The sequence below is a fragment of the Sus scrofa genome, chromosome 4 (assembly GCF_000003025.6).
Source record: "Sus scrofa isolate TJ Tabasco breed Duroc chromosome 4, Sscrofa11.1, whole genome shotgun sequence".
Lineage (NCBI taxonomy): Eukaryota > Metazoa > Chordata > Mammalia > Artiodactyla > Suidae > Sus > Sus scrofa.
The window spans coordinates 25,103,395-25,126,600 of record NC_010446.5 but is presented as its reverse complement, the minus strand read 5'-3'; the positions used below and the strand labels follow the sequence as shown (position 1 = coordinate 25,126,600).

The window sequence follows — 23,206 nt, the reverse complement described above, 5'->3', positions numbered from 1 at the left end:
GTGGTATTTTTTCTGATAAGCTTAATAAATTATATTCCCTTCTATTAACCTTAAATATAATCAACATGAAGAGGCAAAACACAAACACGCCACTAAAATGTGATGTAACCAGATCTGATGTTTGGTTTGTATTAATCAACCTATGAATAGATAATACACACGAATATATCACATTTTAACTGCAACATATTAGGGAGGAAAATGATAAACATTAAACCCTTTACATGGCCCTGAATCAATCTTATTCATTATTTAATCTATATTTGATTTTCAGCAACAAATGCCTAGCAAGTGACAAGTTTTGACAGAATGGGTAACTGTATAACCACACTTTTCTCAAAAGTATGTTTTGAATAGTTGGTGCCATATATCTTCATTATTTCTGGGAAAAATATCAAAATTTTCTATTTTAAGACAAACAAGTGAAGAAAGGAGAATTTAAAATCAAAGCTGAAAAATGAAAACAAAATGATTTTTAAAAATGAAACTCTGAAATAACTACTCTATGTAAATGTCTATCTTAACCTCATTTGCCAGAAAGCAGCCAACACGATAAAATATTCAATGTCATGAGCTATATATACTTAAGAGTTTAGTGGGTTGTTTTGGAAGTTGGATAATATTTTTCAGAGTTTTAAAGTGAAACTTTAGATTAATTCATTTTAAACTAATTAAAATTAAATCATTTTATTTAGAAATTACTGAAAATCAACTATTAGTATGGAACATTTATTCATACAAAACTAGTATTTTAAAAAAATAGCTGAAAATTTCCAAATATCTCATAATCATGTTACAGTAATTCTCCACATTCTCAATCTTACTAAAGTTTCACTGTAATTTTAAAATGTGTGTAAAAATGCCAAATTGGGGTTTTCTTTTTCCTTTCACTTAACTTTTTCAAAAATTGTCCTTGATAGTTCATAGTTCTTAAATAATGTAAAAAGACATAGTTTTATAATAGAAGCATGAAACTGAGGGCAGATATACTTAGAAGCATCTTGATAGCTAAAATTCTTAACAAGGAAAAAAACTGAATTTTGGAGGAACAGTTATTAATTAGGAATAATAGTCAGGTCCTGATTAGAAAACTTCTTAGTATTTTTGAAAGCCTTCTAAATAAATCTCATTTCCAACTTCTGTCCACAATGTATTTTTAGATATTTTATACAAAAAAAATGCATAAGGATATTGTAAAAATTCTTGAAGAGAAAAAAATCTGTATCAAGTAATGTGGTTTGAGCATTTTCTGCCTTATTTTTTCCCCCATTTTTGTGATAGGCAGGGGATTGGTAGGAATACTAATTCTGGCTTTTGCTTTAAACTCAAAGAAGTCAAACATTAACCCCCCTCATTCACAATCTAGCAAAAGGGTACTTGTCTATTATTCTTCAAGCTTGTGTGGTCATATCTTATTTTCATTTGATTTAGAAATTTGAAAGAATTAAATGATTATATGTTGTGGTGGCCAGGGTAAACAAGGTATGAAAATTATCAGATTATTTTAAATACTTTTAATATATTTTAAAGCATTAATCAGAAAAACATTGCTACTAAATATTTATCCAAGTTTTTTTGTAAAGATTAGAATCTACTGAATGCATGTTAGTTACGAAAATTGGACAGTAATTTTTACTGAGCTAATATTTGATAAAGGTTTTCTTTAATCATATGCTTAAGCAATAACTACACTTGCATTACTGACACTCAGTATCTGACTTCATGGTAAATTAGACATTTTGATATCAGTGTGCTCATTATATACAAGCAGTTACCTGATCCATATTATTCTTCTGGGAAATTTAATTGTACTTTTGTTTTTGAAAGGAAGTATTAACTCAAGATGAAAAACTAATACTTTAAACTTTTCCTAACTTAATAATTTCTGGGCTTTCTGGTTTAGCTGAAATAAGGAAACCATTTAATTATAAATATATGTTGCTAAATGCATTCTAAAAGTATGAAAAATAATGGAATTTGTACCGTCTCAAATTTCAGTGTTTCTACCTTCAACAATGGAATAAATTGAATACTATTTATTACATTTCATCAGTAAAGGTCATTACAATTAATCCTAAATAAGCTCTTATATTGGGGTCAATGAATCTATGATAATTCTTGGGAATGCACCTGGATTACTTCTATAACTGATCTTTAAGATCTTTAGACAAATCTAAGTGTCTATTTTCTTGAAGATTTCAGGCGATAAATACAGTTTTTGACCAAATTTGTTAGAACTGATTTTTTTAGCATTTATGTCCAGGATTTGCTAGCAATTCCAATATTTATTTATTTATTTATTTATTTATTTATTTACTTATTTAGTGCTGTACCCACGGCATATGAGAATTCCCTGATGGCTAGGGGTTGAACTGGAGCTGCAGCTGCCAGCCTACGCTACAGCCACAGCAATGCCAGGTCTGAGCTGCACCTGCAAAGCATCACCAGATCCTTTATTCACTGAATGAGGCCGGGGATCAAACCCTTGTTCTTATGGATACAAGTCGGGTTTGTTACCATGAGCTAACATGGGAACACCAGCAATTCCATTCTTAAAATCTTAGGTAACAGAGTTCTACTTATGGCTAATGGTAGTGATGACTCAGTACTATTCTCGTAATCTGCATGCAAAACAGGGTGTAATGTTTGAATAAAGCATTGACAAAAATCCATTTATTTAATAATTATAGTCTAAGTAGCTATATATTTCAACCAGATATTTTATTAACTAGTTCTTACGTTTTCCTGTTTTTTGTGGGGTTTTTTTGGCCATGCCCAGAGTATGCAGAATTTCCTTGGCAAGGGATCAAATCTGTGTCACAGCCATTACCCTTGTCACAGCCATTACCCAAGTCACAACAGTGACAACGCTGGAACTTTAACCTGCTGAGCTACGAGGGAACACTAACAGTTCTTATTTTTGCTTATATTTTTTGTTAATAATTTTTCCTACCCAAACCGTAATGCAGATTTTCTGAAGGCTGAGATTTTTGTAAATCACACTCAGTGCTGAATCCCAAGTATCTAGAATCCAATATATAGTATATGCTCAAGAAACATGCCTCAAAAGAAATAATAAAAGAATGAATGAATTTAATAACAATTCTAATATATGTCAACAATAATAAATAGGATAAATTTCACAAATGAAATATGAGTATAATTTTTATCATGGTAAAGTCATATTTCAAAGAGTATAATGAAATGAAGAGTTATTCCAAAGGAAAGAAAAACTGATGGTTTTGTTTTGAACTTTCAAAAGCATCACTTTGAAAAAGTGTGGAATCTGAAGATTTGTATAAGTAACAGTTTCTTGAAGATTTCTGTCAACATTTCCAAGTCATAATAGTTTACAATGTTAGTGTGAAATGGATTTACTTAGAATGTTCAAATAGCTGGAGTAAAAAGTAGATATATCTGATAATCGCAGGAGACAGAAGTGTATCTAAACTTAGCTATATATTATATATATATATGACATATACATATATGTACATATATATATATTCACCCCACACACACATAGTAGAACTATAAAAATAACATTGATTTTCTTTATAAGGCAATAAAATCATCCCTCACTATAGAGTTATATCACATATTGTATAACCATTTTATATTTAAAATGTAGACCAATTTAGAATACTAATTTTGTTACCACTTTAAATTGGCAGTGTATGAAACACAGATTTTTAAATTGTCAAAATGCAGCATTTAACAGTTTTAAAACACTGAACACTTCTGCATACATAACTGTTGTATGAGGTAAGTGCCAAGGCTGGAAAAAGCCTTAGGATTATATATATAGCAAAAATTCAATATTAAACATATAATATAGATAATCCAATATTAACTATAAAAGTTTATATCTTTAAAATATTTTAAGTATGCTACAAATTATGTAAGCATTATCTTTAATAGCACAGTATTAAATGCATATGTTACAAGACATACAACTCAAATTTAGGAAGAAAATGTACAAGCGGAAAATCCATTATTCATTGGAAAGCAAATTATGTGTATAAGATGCAATTTATCACAATTAGATTGCCCTGTCATTAAACTGTTTGAGATATGTACTTAAATGTTTACAATGTAAGCATGCCTAAAGTATAATTTTATTAAGATTCTTTAATAAAACATTTCTCAATATAACAAAAATGAAATGAAATGGTTTACATATATGTGTATGCTTCTATAAATCATAGCTATATGTCTTCTTGGAATTTTTATAATGGAAAATGACATATGTTACACATATAAACTGCCAAATTTATATGAGTACAATATTAAATTTGTATTTTATTATATATCATAATAAAACTATATTTGAAGGTTTTTTTATTTCAACAATATATCAACAAGGTACTAAGCATAATTCATGTAAAGCCATTTATAAATGTGTCATTTAGAAAGTGTATCAAATAACATATATAAAATTTGAATTTCATTTTATTTAAAATTTTAGTCTTAGAGATTAAAAAAAATTACTCTGTATTGCTTTGTAGTTATTATCTAACTCATCACAGATGTACTTTGCTAGAGATATGAATAGATGGACTAAAATGAATATAGTATGCTACACAAACACGTGTTAATCATAACTGCATATTCTAGAAATAGCATTTTTTTTTTTTATATAGCCACACTGACAGCCTATGGAAGTTCCCAGGGCAGGGATTGAATCTGAGCTGCAGCTGCGACATATGCTGTAACTGCGGCAAAGCCAGATCATTTAACCCACTTTGGCAGGCCGGGGATCAAACCTGTACCTCTATAGTGACTTGAGCCCACTGCAGTCAATTCTTAACCCACTTCACCACAGTGGGAACTCCTAGAAACAGCTTTTATGTATTAGCCTTTTTTGATATTTATGTTTGGCATGTTTATATAAATATATATAGTTCCATTAATTTTAGTATTTCAAATTAAATATCTGAATAAAATTGTAAATAACAAAATAATCCTAACTGAATAATGCTGTGGCATTACTAGATATAATGAAGAAAAACGCAATAAACATATTTAACATAAAAATGTGCAAAAGGAAAAAATACAAAATAACATCAAAATAAAATCTAAATATGGAGTTCCCCATCGTGGCTCAGTGGAAACAAATCTAACTAGTATCTGTGAGGGCGCAGGTTTGATCTGTGTCCTCTCTCGGTTAAGGATCTGGCCATGAGCTGTGGTGTAGGTCACGGATGCAGCTCAGATCTCACGATGCTGTGGGTGTGGTGTAGGCCAGCAGCCCCTAGCCTGGGAATCTACATATGCTGTGGGTGCGGCCCTAAAAAGACAAAAATAAAATAAAATAAAATCCAAATACAACTAATGCAGCAATTAATTCTATTTGAGCCATTTTTTAATACATCCTCTAAATTTTAGCGTATGTAATTTGTATCTTGTATTTCTTCCTGAACTTAATATTATATGAAACTTAAAGGAAAGTGTCAATAAATGAGGACTTGAAAACTAAAATATGAGGTGGTGATGTAGAACAAAACCATTGCTTTGTTACATGTTATATGCTATAATTTCCAGGAAACATACTGTTGTTGGGAAAATAAGTATTTTGCATTTTAAACATTGTAAATTCCAGTATCCTAAAATCTGTGCAGTTTAGTATTTACTAGTATAATTTGGTAGATGTATGCGTAATATGAATATTCAAGCTATAGAAGAAATGAGTAAACTGAAATAGAAAACAGACCTTAAATTATAGAAAAACATAAATATCTTTGATTAGTCATTACCTATTATGAAATTGTCTCTCTGACTGGAAGAATAAATTGACAAATTCTAAAGAAATATAGTTTGTAATTTAGTTTTAAAGATCAGGTCTAAATTTATCTTATAAAGTTTTGATTTTAAATTTAAATGCTACATTTATATTGAAACTACATAAGATTATTATCTTAAAATATCTAATTAAATAAATATGATATTTTTAATTATAAGATGCTCCTCTAAAAAAGAAAATATCCAGCCATTAAACTATGACATGATGATGCAAAAATGCTATCATCTAAATCCAGATTTCTGACACATTAAAATGTAAAAGAAGTTGATCTGAGTAAACAACCAAACAAAATCACTAATTTAAGTAACAAATTTTTCATGATAATGAATTAATTTTAATTAGGTATGTATTAATTTAAAAATAGAAATGAGAGTTTAAATATAAATTATCTTTCTGAATTCACTAACATAATTATATACTTGTATTACAGATTTCTATTTAAATTTCTAAGCATTAAATAGAGACACCACTATTTTTTTGGGGGGTACACCACTATTAGCTCTTGCAAGTGGATTGTTATTGTTTATCAGATGCAAGTGATCTTGAGTCAATAAATATTTGCAATCTAAGCTGAAACTGATGATGGCAAGATTTAGTGATATCTCTAATAAATCCACATTTACTATGAGTAAATAAATGATTGTAAAATAATCAATAAAATATATACTAATGTCAAGTTGTTTATATATGATATAAACCCCATATTCTGAATTGTTTGAAATTTATATAAGCCCATATGTCAAACAACCATAAATACCTTTATGTAGATGACATATGGAAAATACTGATTTAGAAAGCATATGGAGAGTACTATGTTGGTCAACCATAACAAAACTGGCTCTCGCTTTCTTTCACTCTCTCTCTCTCTCTCTCTACATATATATATATACACATATATATGTGTGTGTATCTATATGGCAAATACATATATGCATTATATAGAATATATACTATATGATACCATATAGTATAAATCTATGAATTTTATACTAAATATCATTACAGTTGGTCATGGAATGAAGGTGGGAGAATTAGACATCTTCATTCTTAGTACTAAAAATAAAGTAACCTCATGCTAGGAAAAATTATTTAAGCAGAGGACTTGAGGAATTATTTCTCAAATATTTCTCCCTCTCAAAGAGTTATTTCTTGCTTCACCTAGTTGATTAAAATGAAGGTGCAAAATGAAGTTTTAGCATCTTATCACTGCTTTTCATAAATTTTCAGAAGTCTCAACAATGTACAGTTGTGGGTCGTGGGTCTAGATTTTTTTTTTAATGTGCCCAATCATAAATACACACACTAGCTCACAAGATAGTCACAAAATAAAAACTGAAGTCTTTTTTGTGTAACTAGGCATAATATCCCACATAAAGTCACAATACTGACAATAAAACTTGAATACACAGGTTTTAAAATAAAATTCATGGCATCCTTGTCTCATTTCATAAGAATAAGAGAAAGGGATAGAATGTACCTCCACACCTTTCTAAAACCACCTTTGGAAGCCGGCATTTTGAGACTTCTTATAGCGGCTCTTATTTCCTAGCTAAAACAGAAGCATATCTCAATCTGAGTTTTCCCTAAACAAACAAAATATAACTTAACACACACTTGTTTAATTTCCTTCCATACAAAATCTTGTGGAATAGCATAGTTCTCATGGAAGACCTAAAGGCATTGCTAGGAAAAAAGTATACTACATACATTTTTATTCCAAAATATAAGGAACTCCTTCACTTTCAGAGCCTTGCTGTCTCTAATAATTGATATGTATTACTGACTTTTTGAAAGAAGAAATCCTGTCTTATGCATTGTATCCCTTGCTTCCCCTCGAATGTTTCATAAATATAAGAGGAAAGAAGGAATGTATATAAATTGACCACTTTCTTATTTCTCAAAAATATAAACATTTTAAGTTTAATTAATATTTATTGTTAAATATATTTAAGGATATAAATATAAGAAATTGAATCTATCCAGATGTACTTAAATAACATAAAAACATAATTATAATGTAATTATAATTTATATTACATGTATAAGAACATAAGTAAGGAAAAGAGGGGAAGGAATACCTAAGAACACATAAAACACTCCTTCATGTGTTTTCTCAAATGAGGGTAGAATTTCCCTTTTCTTCCATTCTCCAGCTGCTATTTCCTTCCAATTTATATTATACACACACACACACACACACACACATGTTTAGGGCCACATGTGCAGCATATGGGAGTTCCCAGGCTAGGGAGTAAATCAGAGCTGCAGCTAATGGCCTACACCACAGCCACAGCCACAGCCACACCAGATCTGAGCCACATGCCACAGCTCACTGCAAAGCTGGATCCTGAGTGAAGCCAGGGATCAAACCTACATCCTCATGGATACTAGTCGGGTTCATTACCACTGAGCCACAATGGGAACTCTCAAAAATATTTTATAATAATGATATTTGGTATTGTGAAGAAGAATGGAAAGACCTAAGGGAAAGGAGCTGGTAGGGTTACCATTTATACATACAATGATTGAAAGGAAAAATAAGAGAAGGCTTTATCCTGACCTAACCCAGAAAGTCCCTGAGTCCTATTTACCCTGCCTATCTCAATGTATCCATGTTTATCTTCTATTTCCTTCTATAATGACCTTCTAGTTTGAGGAAGGCAAGGGGTAGGTCCTTTTTCTAAAGAAATAATTATGTGTTCATTTTTTTTATACCTAAGGTATACAAAATGGTATCTATATATATATATACATACATGATATGATATATGTATGATATATATATGATATGATATACATATGATATGATATGATTTAAAGGAAACCAAAGAAGTTATTTTTACCCCCACATTTTCATCTCTGTGTACCCAGATGCTACTAAAAGGATGCTCTTTAGGGTTAGGCATTGCCCTGTGGAGACTGTGCTTTTAAAATCAGACAAATAACTTTTTGGTTGAGAGACCATACATTTTATTTAACTGTTTAGTTCAATTTCATTTATTGTAAAGTTTTCGTCTCAAAAGAAATAATAGGGGCAGTTTGAGAAATATATGTTTTGGGGAGAGGTGTGAAGCTTGCAGTAAGATCACTGAATGCTCGTTGTTGAGGTGTTTATCATAAATTGATATCTGATCCCATGTGGTTGTCACATGGTTTGGAAGAACTAGGTTCATTATTAATAGGTGGGTGTAAAGGAGGTGTGAGCAGGTAGGAAATAGCTGAGATTCTGGAGGAAAGACTATACAGTGTTGATTGTGGAGAGGTTGCTAGGCAACTGGTAAGTATCTACATAAATATGCCCAAGTAGAGTAGCAGAATAAGAAACTCAAGCCAAAAAAGTCTTATTTTCCTGCATCAACACACTGTAAAACTTTTTACTCTGTAGTAGCTAATTAATAACAGGAAAGATTTTCTTGAAAAAAAAATGACGTCAGCTTTAAAAAGTAGCATGTTGAAGGAAAAATTTTAAAAAGTTTTAGAAATGGTCTAGAACTGTGAATTTAGCATTAAAGGTTTCCATAAACCAAAAAGCAAATAGATTATACATTATATATTAGGGTATTATATATTATGTTGGGATAATTAAAAATACCTATTTCAACACTGAGAGGTAAACCTTCATATTTCTTCATGTAATTATTCTGCCAAGTTCCATTTCTAAAAAGAATACATTTTATTTCCTGACATAAGTCAAAAGACTTTTTTGTTTCTTTGTTTTCTTTTGTTTGTGTGCTTAGGGCCATACCTGCAGCATACAGAAGTTCCCAAGCTAGGGGTTGAATCAGAGCTACAGCTGCTGGCCTACATCACAGCTACAGAAATGCCAGTTCCAAGCCGCATCTGTGACCACAGCCCACAGTAAAGCCAGATACTTAACCCACAGAGCAAGGCCAGGGATTGAACCTGCTTCCTTATGGATACTAGTTAGATTCGTTTCCACTAGCCACAAAGGGAACTCCAAGACTGTTTTTTAACACATCCACAAAACAATGGTATGAAGCCTATAACAATGAGTGAGAATATTCTATTTTATTAAGATCATATACAGTTTTACTGACTGACTTTTTGATGAAAAAATAGTTAAAGTAAAGGAAGTTTTTGTAATCATTAAAGTCGTTTTAATTACATAAAAGTTTTATACCTACACAGATGATTTTGGAATATTACAACTATAGGCAATAATATGAATATCCAACCATATTCCTGAGGTATACTTTTTAACTTTTATTTTTTTTTTATTTTAGAGCTGCACCCATGCATATGGAGGTTCCCAGGCTAGGGGTTGAATCGGAGCTGTACCTGCTGGCCTACACCACAGCCACAGAAACGCCAGATCTGAGCAGTGTCTGTGACCTACACCACAGCTCACAGCAATGCTGGATCGACCCTTAACCCACTGAAAGGCCAGCAATCGAACCTGAATCTTCATGGATACTAGTTGGTTTTGTTAACTGCTGAGCCACGAAGGGAACTCCTACTTTTTAATTTTTTTTTTTTTTTGTCTTTTTGCCATTTCTTGGGCCGCTCCTGTGGCATATGGAGGTTCCCAGGCTAGGGGTCGAATCGGAGCTGCATCCACCGGCCTACGCCACAGCCACAGCAACTCAGGATCCGAGCCGAGTCTGCAACCTACACCACAGCTCACGGCAACGACAGATCCTTAACCCACTGAGCAAGGCCAGGGATAGAACCGGCAACCTCATGGTTCCTAGTTGGATTCGTTAACCACTGAGCCACAACGGGAACTCCCTACTTTTTAATTTTTATAAAGATGATGGAGATTTGGTTTTTCACCTGTGGGATAGTGTCTTATCTTTTCAAATACCTGAATACAGGTGATTGAGATAATATAATGTAATTGTTTTTCTAATGCTTACTTTAAATGACCAGATAACAGAACTATTTAAACAAATGTGTTGTAAAAAGCAATCAGCATTTACTGAGCATTTATTGTGTTCTAGACACAGTCCTAATCAATGCATTTCCACAGTCCTAATCAATGCATTTCATCATCAAAAGCACCTCTGAGCTGAGGATATTAAAGCTCAGAATAGCTTCAAAATATACACTAATTAACTTTGCTAGTAAACTGAAAAGCTAGAATTTAGACCCAGGTTGTGTAATCTCAAAATCAGTACACTTCTCTTTAGCCTACCTACTACAATACAGCAGGTAAACACATGTCTGAATTAACATTTAAGTTATTTATTTATAGTTTTCTTCCTTGTATTTCTTCCCCACCATCTCCTTTCCCAACACATGTCTGACTTTTTCCAGATCCTTCCTGAAATTTCCTTGCCTCGGGGGAAAGATGGTTTTGGAGGACTGAAGGAAAAACTTGCTCCAAGATCTCTTTAAAGAGTTCAGACCACTTGAGGGGATTACATCAAGTGACAGGAGTTGAGTAGAAGCTGGGGCCAAGGAGGCACTGGAAGCAACATATATAACCTCCCTGCTGCATCTCAGGAAAGTGGAAGAGTCCAGGAATCTGGACTCTCACCTTTGGCCAATATTTTGCACTCAGGCTTGCCATGGGAAACATACGATCACCAGATTTCAGGGGAAATTCAGATTTAGGGTGCTATTGTCCAAGCACTATTACAAATGCCCCCTGGATTCTTCTGGAAGTTAAGAAAAGAAGAAGGTACTGACATTCTGTCTACCCTCACATACAATAACCTGGATAGAACTATCCTCCTGTCAAGGACAAGGGAAATTCTCAATTTTATTCGAATTTAAGCAACATTTAATTTTAACATTTTATTCGAATGAGCAACATTTTTGCTCATCTAAATCTTTTTTTTTTCCCCCTAGGGCCGCACCCATGGCACATGGAAGTTCCTAGGCTAGGGGTCTAATAGGAGCTGTAGCCGCAGGCCTAGGCCAGAAAGACAGCAACGCGGGATCTGAGCCTCGTCTGTGACCTACACTGCAGCAAACAGCAACGACGATCCTTAACCCACTGAGTGAGGCCAGGGATCGAATCCGCAACCTCATGGTTCCTAGTCGGATTCTTAACCACTGAGCCATAACAGGAACTCCCCTGCTCATCTAAATCTGTGGATTAAATTTCATACCTGTTTCACTTGCAAATACAGCAAAAGTACATATACATCTGTCTTGTTCTTTTTTTTTTAATAATTCAGTTTCAGCTTAACATGATGCCTTTGTGTTCTTACTACACCCTCCTTTAACTACTATAGTTTTTGCACTCATAATAGCTCTTAGTATTCTAATTTTACTTATCTTTGAAAATTATCTGCTGCTTAATATTTACAAGACTAGAATTATCATCCCTAAGGGTTCTTACCATGTTGATAAATTGGATCAGTTGTTTGTTTGTTTGTTTGTTTTTCCATTTTGGATAAACATAAGCTTCTATAAATTTCTGGTTCCTAAATTTTACCTGTAATGACTTCTCTAATCTTCAGAAAATTTCAGAGGAGTAATCTTTTTCTCAGCCTCACATAAATTTGATTATTCATGGAGAGTAGATACTTTGCTAGGAGGATGTTCACATCAAAGACCCAGGAGTCAATTAGTCCTCAGTAACTCTTCCCTACTGATTCCAACTCCTAATAATCATAATCTCTAACAATTACAAATCACTTACTTTATGCAAGTTACATGATAAACAATTTCCATTTAATCTTCATAAAAAATATGCAGTAGATACAGTTAAAATCCATATAGTCCAAGGTAAATAACTTAACAACCATTTATTTTTTTATTTTATTTTATTTTATTTTATTTTTTTGTTTTTTTTGCCATTTCTTGGGCTGTTCCTGCGGCATGTGGAGGTTCCCAGGCTAGGGGTCCAATCAGAGCTGTAGCTGCCGGCCTATGCCAGAGCCACAGCAACATGGGATCCGAGCCACATCTGCAAACTACACCACAGCTCACAGCAACGCCAGATCATTAACCCACTGAGCAAGGGGAGGGATCGAACCTGCAACCTCATGGTTCCTAGTTGGATTTGTAACCACTGCGCCACGATGGGAACTCCCAAGAACAACAATTTATGTACTCACTCAGATGTTTAATGTCTTAAGTCATTCATTCATTCACTTATGCATTCATTCATTCATGTATTTTTCTAATAAAAATTTATTGAGTTCCTAGTCCATGTCAAGCACTGAACAATCCAGAGGTGAGTTTTAGAGATAATATGTTTCCTAAGAAAAATTGCATTCAAGTTGAAGTGATAAAGAATGGACAGATTAATATAATAGTTGGTAGTGAAACACAAAGTGATATTTGAGCTAAAATCATAATAAAATGTAAGAATTGAAAATAAAAATAAAGGACTTGATAGATCTGGCACTTTTATTCAGACTGTCAGATTTCATAGTTTAAATTCTTAATCTTGGTGACGTACTGCTTCCTATTCAGTTAGGACTTGAGCATTTAAATTTTTCTATAACTATGTAGCTTGGTTTCTTGTGCTCTGTATTTCTATGAAGTTTTATGTATTTTCTTCAACAAAATTTTAGCCAACCAAATCCACCACATATAAAAAAGATCATATGCCACAACCAGGTGGGATTCATCCCAGGTTCATAAGGATGGTTCGACATATGCAAATCAATCAACGTCATACACATTAACAAAAGAAAAGTGAAAAACTATATGATCGTCTCAATAGATGCAGAAAAAGCATTTGACAAAGTCCAACATCATTCATGATCAAAACTCTTACTAAAGTGGCTATAGAGGGAACATTCCTTAATGTAATAAAAGCCATTTATGACAAACCCACAGCAAATATAATACTCAATGGATAAAAGCTGAAAGCCTTCCCACTAAAATCTGGAACAAGACAGGGATGCCCACTCTCATCACTGTTATTCAATATAGTACTGGAAGTCCTGGCCACAGCAATCGGACAAAAAAAGAAATAAAAGGCATCCAAAATAGGAAGAGAAGAGCTAAGACTATCACTGTATGCATATGACATGATATTATATTTAGAAAACCCTAAGGACTCAACCCAAAAACTGCTTGAAACTGATCAACAAATTCGGCAAAGTAGCAGGATATAAGATTAACATTCAGAAATCAGTCCTGTTTCTGTACACTAACAATGAAATATTAGAAAAGGAATACAGAAATACAATACCTTTTAAAATTGCACCTGAAAAAAATCAAATACCTGGGAATACATCTCATCAAAGAGGTAAAGGATATGCTGAGAACTATAAAACATTAATCAAGGAAATTAAAGAGGATTCAAAGAAATTAAAAGATATTCCATGCTCTTGGGTTGGAAAAATTAATATTGTAAAAATAGCCATACTACCCAAAGCAATCTACAGATTCAATGCAATCCCTATCAAATTACCGATGACATTTTTCACAGAACTAGAACAATCCAATTCTGAGGAACAAAAACCAAGCAGGAGGCATAACTCTCCCAGACTTGAGGCAATATTACAAAGCCACAGTGATCAAGACAGTGTGGTACTGGTACCAAAACAGAAATACAGACCAATGGAATAGAAAAGAGAACCCGGAAATAAACCCAGACTCCTATGGTCAATTAATCTTGGACAAAGGAGGCAAGAACATGAAATGGGGAAAAGACAGTCTTTTCAGCAAGAATTACTGGAAAACCTGGACAGCTGCATGCAAAGCAATGAAACTAGAACACACCCTCACACCATGCATGAAAATAAACTCAAAATGGCTGAAAGACTTAAATATAAGACAAGATACCATCAAACTCCTGGAAGAGAACATAGGCAAAACATTCTCTGACATCAACCCTACAAACGTTTTCTCAGGTCAGTCTCCAAAGCAACAGAAATAAAAATAAAAAGAAACCAGTGGAACATAATCAAACTGACAAGCTTTTGCACAGCAAAGGAAACCAAAAAGACAACTTACAGAAGGGGAGAAGATAATTCAAACGATGAAATTGACAAGGGCTTAATCTCTAGAATATACAAGCAACTTAAAAAACTCAACAGCAAAAAAGCCAACTACCCAATGGAAAAATGGGCAAAAGGTCTGAATAGACCCTTCTCCAAGGAAGATATACAGATGGCCAGAAAGCACATCAAAAAATGCTCAACATCACTGATTATTAGAGAAATGCAAATCAAAACTACCACGAGATACCACCTCATACCAGTCAGAATGGCCATCATTAATAAGTCCACAAATAACAAATGCTGGAGGAGGTGTGGAGAAAAGGGAACCCTCCTGTACTGCTGGTGGGAATGTAAGCTGATACAACCACCATGGAGAACAGTATGGAGGTAAGTTAGAAAACTATACACAGAACTACCATATGACCCAGCAATCCCACTCTTGGGCATATATCCAGAGAAAACCTTCCTTGAAAATTATACATGCACCCACATGTTCATTTCAGCACTATTTATAATAGCCAAGACATGGAAACAATCCAAATGTCCATCAACAGATGATTGGATTAGGAAGAAGTGGTATATATATACAATGGAATACTACTCAACCATAAAAAAGAATGAAATAATGCCATTTGCAGCAACGTGGATGGAACTAGAGACTCTCATACTAAGTGAAGTAAGTCAGAAAGAGAAAGACAAATACCATAAGATATCACTGATATCTGGAATATAATATAGGACACAAATGAACCTTTCCCCAGAAAGAAAATCATGGACCTAGAGAATAGACTTGTGGTTGCCAAGGGGGAGGGGAGGCAGTGGGGTGGATTGGGAATTTGGGATTAATGGATGCAAAGTATTGCCTTTGGAATGGATTAGCAATGAGATCCTGTAGCATTGGGAACTATGTCTAGTCACTTATGACGAACGATGATAATGAGAGAAAACAGAATATGTACATGTATGTGTAACTGAGTCACCATGATGTACAATAGGAAAAAAAATGTGTATTGGGGAAATTACAATTAAATAAATAAATAAATAAATAATAAATAAATAAAAGCTAAAAAAACTAAAACTAAAACCAAAAAAATAAAAATAAAAAAATGAAGTATAGTCTAGCAGTTCCTGCTGTGGAGCTGTGGGTTAAGAATCATACTGCTATAGTTTAGGTATCTGTGGAAGCACAGGGTCGATTCCCAACACTTTGGGTTAAATGATCTGGCAATGTGGCAGCTGAGGTGTAGGTCATAGCTGCGGCTTGGATTCAGTCCCTGGCCTGGAAAATCCCTTATGCCCTGAGAGCAGCCAAAAAAAAAAAAGAGAAAGAAAAGGTAGAATCTAATTCCCCACCTCCCTGGATCTGGGCAGTCCTCCTGACTTACTACAACCAACAGAGTATAGCAGAAGTGATATTACGTGAGTTCTTGTGTCTCAATTCCAAGAGGTCTTGTAGCTTCCACCTTTACTCTCTTGGATTGTTTCCTTGAGACTAATATAAAAGGAACTATGTCTAATCTACTACAAAGTGAGAGGCACACGGAGGAGAACTAAAGTGCTTCAGTTGATAGTGCTGTGAATGAGGTCAAACTGGACCTCACGGCCCAGTAAACCATCCAGCTTAATGCATCCAAATATGTGAGCCCAGAGACACCCTGTGAATCAAGAGAATTGTGATAAATTATAAAGCACTGCTGTTTTAAGCCTCTAAGACTCAGGATGGATTTTACAAGCCATAGTTAATTGACTTAATATGTGAAATGCAGAACTTTTTAGGAATATGTAACAGAAGCACTAATCTGGTCTTAGAGATGACTTAATATAGGGAAACTTTCTGAAGGAAATGTTTAACACAGAAACCAGAAAGATGAATAGGCATTTCTGCCATGAAGACTAAAAAAACAAAGATGGTCCAAATCCAAAAATAGAGATGGTCCATACATGTGCTCTATGTATAAAGGTAATGAGCAAGGCAGATTTTTTAGTTTCTAGGAATGGCCATTTAGGATGAATAAAACATAGCAAGCAAGGAATCATGAGAATTTAAGCTAAAAATATAGGTAGAGAGCATATTGTGAGAATATGGTATAGTAGATATGGTACAAGGCAGGAGAAGATAGTTGAACTTTATATGAACCCTCAATTCCACTCACTCTAATTAGCACCACATTTCTCTCATACCTCCTCAGAACTATATAAATTTCCTGAAAGAAAGCACTACTATGATAGGATGATTATCTTTCCATATACAGAAAATGTAAAAAGCAGAGTTCCTGTTGTGGCTCAGTGGTAATGAATTCGATCAGTATCCATGAGGACGTGGGTTTGATCCCTGGCCTTTTTCAGTGGGTTAAAGATCCGGCGTTGCCATGAGCTGTGATGTAGGTAACAGATGGGGCTTGGAACTGGCATTGCTGTGGCTGTGGTGTAGGCAGGTAGCTGCAGCTCTGATTTGACCCCTAGCCTGAGAACTTCCAAATGCCATGGATACAGCCCTAAAAAGATAAAAAAAAGAAAAGAAAAAGAAAATATAAAAAACATTCTCAAGATTCACAAGTAAAATTTTAGTAATTCCAAAATGTAGTTTACCTGGGGTCATCTCCAAAGCAAAATTAAAATTGTAAGTTATCTGCACATTCTTAACCTACAAGTGGTATATATCTCATTCGTTTCCCTTGGTTGTCATTTTCCTATTTTCCCATGCCGCACCTGCAAGGATGTACTTCACCAAGTTCTTCAAAATGGTAGGTGGAATTATGCATCAAAGTAAAAACATACTTCACAATAAGGTCAACTGAGGTCTTTCATTAGAGGATGAAACTCATACAGTATTTGTCACTAGCTAGAAGATTGCACAGAACTGGGACAGATGTTGGGGGATCTCAGAACACTTGTCATCCATAAAATCACCTCATAAACTGAGGTTTGCAGTATAAGAGAGAGAAAGAATGAGATACTTAACATATTATTCTGTGATCCTAAAATAGTACATATAAATTTAGTATATTTTAAGTTGATCTAATGAAGTGATCAAGAGCAATTACATTTATAATGTGACTCTACTTTTGTTTTTTGCAAAGTTTGACCATTTATAGCCATTTTTGAACTTCCTCATATAAGATAACATGAGAAAAAAATTAGTTCTGGGTTCAATACTGGTTATGCTGAAACTAGGAATAGAACAGTGGGCAATTTGCCATAACTTCCTAATTTAACATAAAAAAAAAGTTTTGACTGAATTAGTAGTTCTCAAATTTTTTCATTGTTAAATGCTACTTTGATTACATTCCCCTAAGAAAAAAACTTCTATCTAACAAATAAACTAAATCACTTTCACAGTAAGAAATGGATGTTCATTTTAAAAAACTAATCATGGCACCTACTCATCAGCACTTCTAATCACCATGAGGGAACCAATACATCACTGTGTTAATTTAATTACAATGCTAAGCATGAGAGACACTGTAATGGGTAAATTTTAAATAAACTTTTTTTGAAATAATGGACCATTATCATTCCTCCAGGGAATATCAAAAAGGAATCACCAGGCTACACAAGATGTTTAATGTCTATTCCATCTCTACAAATCTATGGTGAGAATAGAAAATTAGTTTAAATAATGCACTATTTTAATATGTTGTTCATTTGCCATTCTCTCTCTCTCTCTCTGGTTCTTGTTCTCTCTCTCTCCCCAGTCCCTCCCTGCCTTCCTCCTTCCCTCTTTTTGCTTTTTCCATTTTACTTTCTTTCCTTCAAACCATACCAGAAATTCAATACATTTCAGGCATTCCTCTGGCTGCTAAAATAAACAAAATAAGGAAAGAAATATCAAGAAAGTATGCATAGTGATTTCAGAAATGTTAGTACTCTAAAGGCACAAATACAGGAGGCAAAACACCTACGTCATCAAGGGTAGTCTAAATCACATTGGCTTCTTCTCTTTAAAATGGAGATATTTGTGCTAACTCCTGAGTGGTGCATGCACGCGCACACACACACACACACACACACACACACAAGCCTGTAGTGGGAAAACCTGAGAGCACACTTTTCTACTCAGAGAAAATGGCAAATACAAAGAACCTAAGAGAGAAAAGAAGAAAGTGATATGTTTAAGAAGGTAGTGAGGAGATTGCTAAATATTAAGAAATGAAGGACGTGTGTGCCATCTTAAGAAGTTTACATTTCATTTTCTAGTTTATTCTAGGTAAGCAATAGACAGGGAAGAATTGATTTAAATTTAAACAAATCATTTTGCTGCTAATGGATAATATGTCTGTGTGCATGTATGTGCATGCTCATGTATGTATATGCATATGCATGTGTATAGGGAGTTAATTATGGTAGTGATCTGCTGCCATGAAAAGAAATATGTGACAAAGTGGCATGTGGAAGAAAATAAGGTGGGTTTTCTGGCTCTTTTCCTCACTAGAGTATTCTAAAGATGAAAAAGTTCAAAAATAGCTACTACAGAGCTAACTGCAGGAGAACACACATTTGCAAAGACTGAAAAAGCAAATACATCAGATCAGAGAGTCTGTTTTAAGAGGCAAAAGCAGATCCATGCAGAATGAGGATCTTCCCAGGATGATAAGGAAAGTATAATGAAACTGAGCATTAAGAAAAATATCCAAATGGCTAATTGAAACTAATGTTCCGAATAAATAACAGAAGAAGTGATGGGAATGCTAAAAGCTGAGGAGCATGGTCCCTGAAAGAAACAGATGCTTGAGTGGCAGGAAGACACCAGTGTAACCAGCACAAATGTAATTGTGAATAATGCTCTTCCATGACCCTTAAAGCCTATCATATATCCTGGGAAAGTACATCCAAGATATTTAGAAAAACTTCATCTTTGAAGTTTTAAGGAACAAGTAGGATGCCAAGGCTAAATGGGACATAAAAATAAAATGAGCTTACAGCATTCTGGAGATTTACATGAGATGTGTTAATTCTTAAATTAAGAAGACAGGCTAATATATCTAACAAGAAGAATGAATTTCCTTGCTGGTTCATTTAACAAATATTTACTGAATGTTACCATGTGCTAGGCATTATTATGCTGAGGATATAAAAGGAAAAAGCATACTCCATTTTCCTTTCAAGGAATTTAAAATTTTAAAGGGGAAGAGATACAATAAACCAGTAAGTTAACAAAGAAAGGAAATGCCCAATAGCGAACGGAAGAAAAACTTTAAAGTGGCATATAATTGCAATAAATGTCCTTTGTTCCATAATACTAAACTGAAATCTTACATTTTCATGTTCATCCTTCTTCATGCTATACTACTTATAAGTATAGAACCAATACACCTATGCATATAAATCATATTTATTTAGAAATTAGAACACATATAAAAGAAACTCACATCATCCCTTCCCAAATGGGTAATAACAGCAGCCTTGCCAATTAAAAATACTAGTAATAGAATCATGAGTTGTAACAGAGTCTTTTATTTTTATCATTGGAAAAAAACACTTATAAAAGTCTGGAAATAAATAAAATATGACTGGCATAAAATGTTCTACAAACAAAATTAGTAAATAAAAAATTATATGTCCTCATTGTATAAAAGATGTCTAGATTTATAATTTCCAGAGAGTATTTTCAGTCTGAAGGTTAGTAAGGCATATATTTTCCATTAAAGGAGAAACAAGATTTCTACAAATTAGTTACAATCAAGGGAAGATGGGGAAAGGGAAAAATAATATCTTAATTACTTTATAAGGAAAAATATGAAGAAAACCACATTTGAGAGATACAGGCAACTGATGGGAGGGGAAGCTGAGTTTGAAAGTAAAGCTTATGCAAGGATGAAGAGTTATGACAAAGTGTAGAAAATGACAGATTTTGGTGCAAATGATATGAGATGGGTTAGTAAAGGAGAAATCTATAAAAGGTAGTATGAAAGATACTAAGTAGTTTAAATATCCTTCTGTTACTCTTTGGGCACCCAGAAACCATAGTTCTACTATGTCACATCTTTTAGGTTTTATCTATGATTTCTAAGTCTCATTTGGAGATGTAATGAAATTTAATTGAAATTTGCATTAAGAAATTTTAAGTGACTGAGGAGTTTATGTATTTAAGTTTTAAATAATTAAGGTGCCTTAAATAAATAAATAACCAATGTAACCAATATAATCATGACTTAGTCTAATTCATATAACATTTTATGAAGAAATAGTCAAAGAAAAGAGAATCCATGTTTGTCACTTTCACATCCCTAACATTTCTAAGACTGAAATTCTACTCAGATGATTTGAGCTATAAAATGTAGTTTTAACTGTTCTATGAATTTTTATATCTGATAAAATTGGCATATTTGCAGCTGTTATTATTAATCTCAGAAATATATAATTAAAATAATATATTGACTTTTGGAAGGACAGGATAGTTTACGTTGCCCTTCTGCCTTATGAGGTTCAGGATCTAACTGAATGAAGTCCACAAGGAAAACTAAGGATTTAAAAAGTGTGCAGTGCTTATAACTGGAATCTAATATCCAGCACAAATGAACATCTCCTCAGAAAAGAAAATCATGGACTTGGAGAAGAGACTTGTGGTTGCCTGATGGGAGGGGGAGGGAGTGGGAGGGATTGGGAGCTTGGGCTTATCAGTCACAACCTAGAATAGATTTACAAGGAGATCCCGCTGAATAGCATTGAGAACTATGTCTAGATACTCATGTTGCAACAGAAGAAATGGTGGGGGAAAAACTGTAATTGTAATGTATACATGTAAGGATAACCTGACCCCCTTGCTGTACAGTGGGAAAATAAAATTAAAAAAAAAATAAAAAAAAAAAAATAAAAAGTGTGCAGTGATTAAGTTCTGAGAGAGGTATGTAGGCTTAGACAAGGAAATACAAAACTTTACCTCAAATTTACTTGGAAACACACATGTATAGCAATTCAATTGACGGTGCACACACTGAGAATAATTTATTAAGTAGTTTTTTTTTAGCGTGATTGTCACAGACTTTCTAAACAGGGTTTTAAGAAGAAAAATCTGTTTCAAATAATGGGTGAAAAATATCAAATAGTTTTAGAGGATGGACAATCATGAAGGAATTTGTGTAAGTGTGTACACATATTCTATATCTTAGCGCCTTAAAAGTTAGATGAACTCGAGGCTAGAGATGAACTCTTAACTCTAAAGGACAAATTTATTCTGCTAAATTTCAAGAGTCAATGTAACTGTATTTCTGGATACTGAAAGAAGCCAATGAGAGAGTGATGCTAGTATGATATAAAATAGTGGTTTCTGATGGAAGCCATACAGCACTTTGTTCCTTTTTATAGTTGTGCTCTATTTGGTAAGATCATATGCTGTGATGTCAGACAGACCTGGCTGTGAATCCTGAGCGCAATAGTTAATAGCCAGAAAAATGTCATGAAATTGATTAGCAATTACAAATTTTACCATTCCTAATTTGTAAAATGAGAAAACTACTGCATCATAAATTGTGAGGATGGAATGAAATATAGGGAATAAAACATTCGACACAGTACCCAGCAGGAAATCAAAGTTCGGTGGGTAACGGTGAAGAGAAAAAGTTGATAGAACTTATTCAAAGTAGTGATGAAAAATAACAAAATTATTTTACTCCTTTATAAGATAGATTCTAGCTCTTTACACAGCTAAAGCATTTTTATTAACTCAGTTTCTCAAATATTTACTGAGAAACTCAATTTCTAAATTATTTATTCCTTAGCATCTGTTATACTCACATTTGAAAGTAATTAACCATTTCACTCATTAATGATTTATGATTATTTGATAAATACCTGTTTTCCCCATGCAACTGTCTCTATGAGATATAGTTTTATGAATTTTTATTGTACAAATGTATGAATAATAGTTGACAATCGGGTATCTGGTAATTGTTGGCTAGGGAACGTACAGGCAGCAGGATAATTATATTAGAACTCCAAAATACAAAGATGGCAATTTGATGATCAAAGGGATATAATATCTTCACTTTAATTTTATATCAATTGACTTTATCAGAGGCTAAAATATAATTAATTTAAGATGTGTTACCAGTTTAACAGTTTGATCTCTATATTGAATATCTCCTACCATTTTGATTGTCAGAAAATGGTAAAACTAACAATATAGGAGTTAAAATACATTTCCCAAATCCTGTATCCCATATTTTTAAAACTTCTTTTATAAAGTCATTTTTTGTAAATCCGTATAGAAATAATTAACATTATATAAAAGTTTTAAGTAAAGTACACAGTGAATTATATCAGAAAAAGCAAGGGATTTGGAATTAAGATACTCAGATTCAAATTTTATCTCTATTTGTCCCCATTTTATTTAGGATTCACTTCTATTTTTCTCATCTACTGCTTTTATTGTGGGCCATATCCACACTGGTAAACATCAGACTCTACGTTTATCTTTTCTTGCATTATTATAATTTTTTATAAATTAAATGATTTAAATTTTTAGAATACTGAAATGTGTGACTCTTTCCAAAATGAAAAATAGCTTTGAGTTTAGCTATCATTCCCTGAG

General features: G+C 33.3%; 1 protein-coding gene across 6 annotated transcripts in view; it reads right to left on the bottom strand.

Annotated features, from left to right (window-relative positions):
• Positions 1-23,206, bottom strand: part of CSMD3 (CUB and Sushi multiple domains 3) — a 1,223,593-nt gene that overhangs the window by 744,856 nt on the left and 455,531 nt on the right. The window lies entirely within an intron of this gene.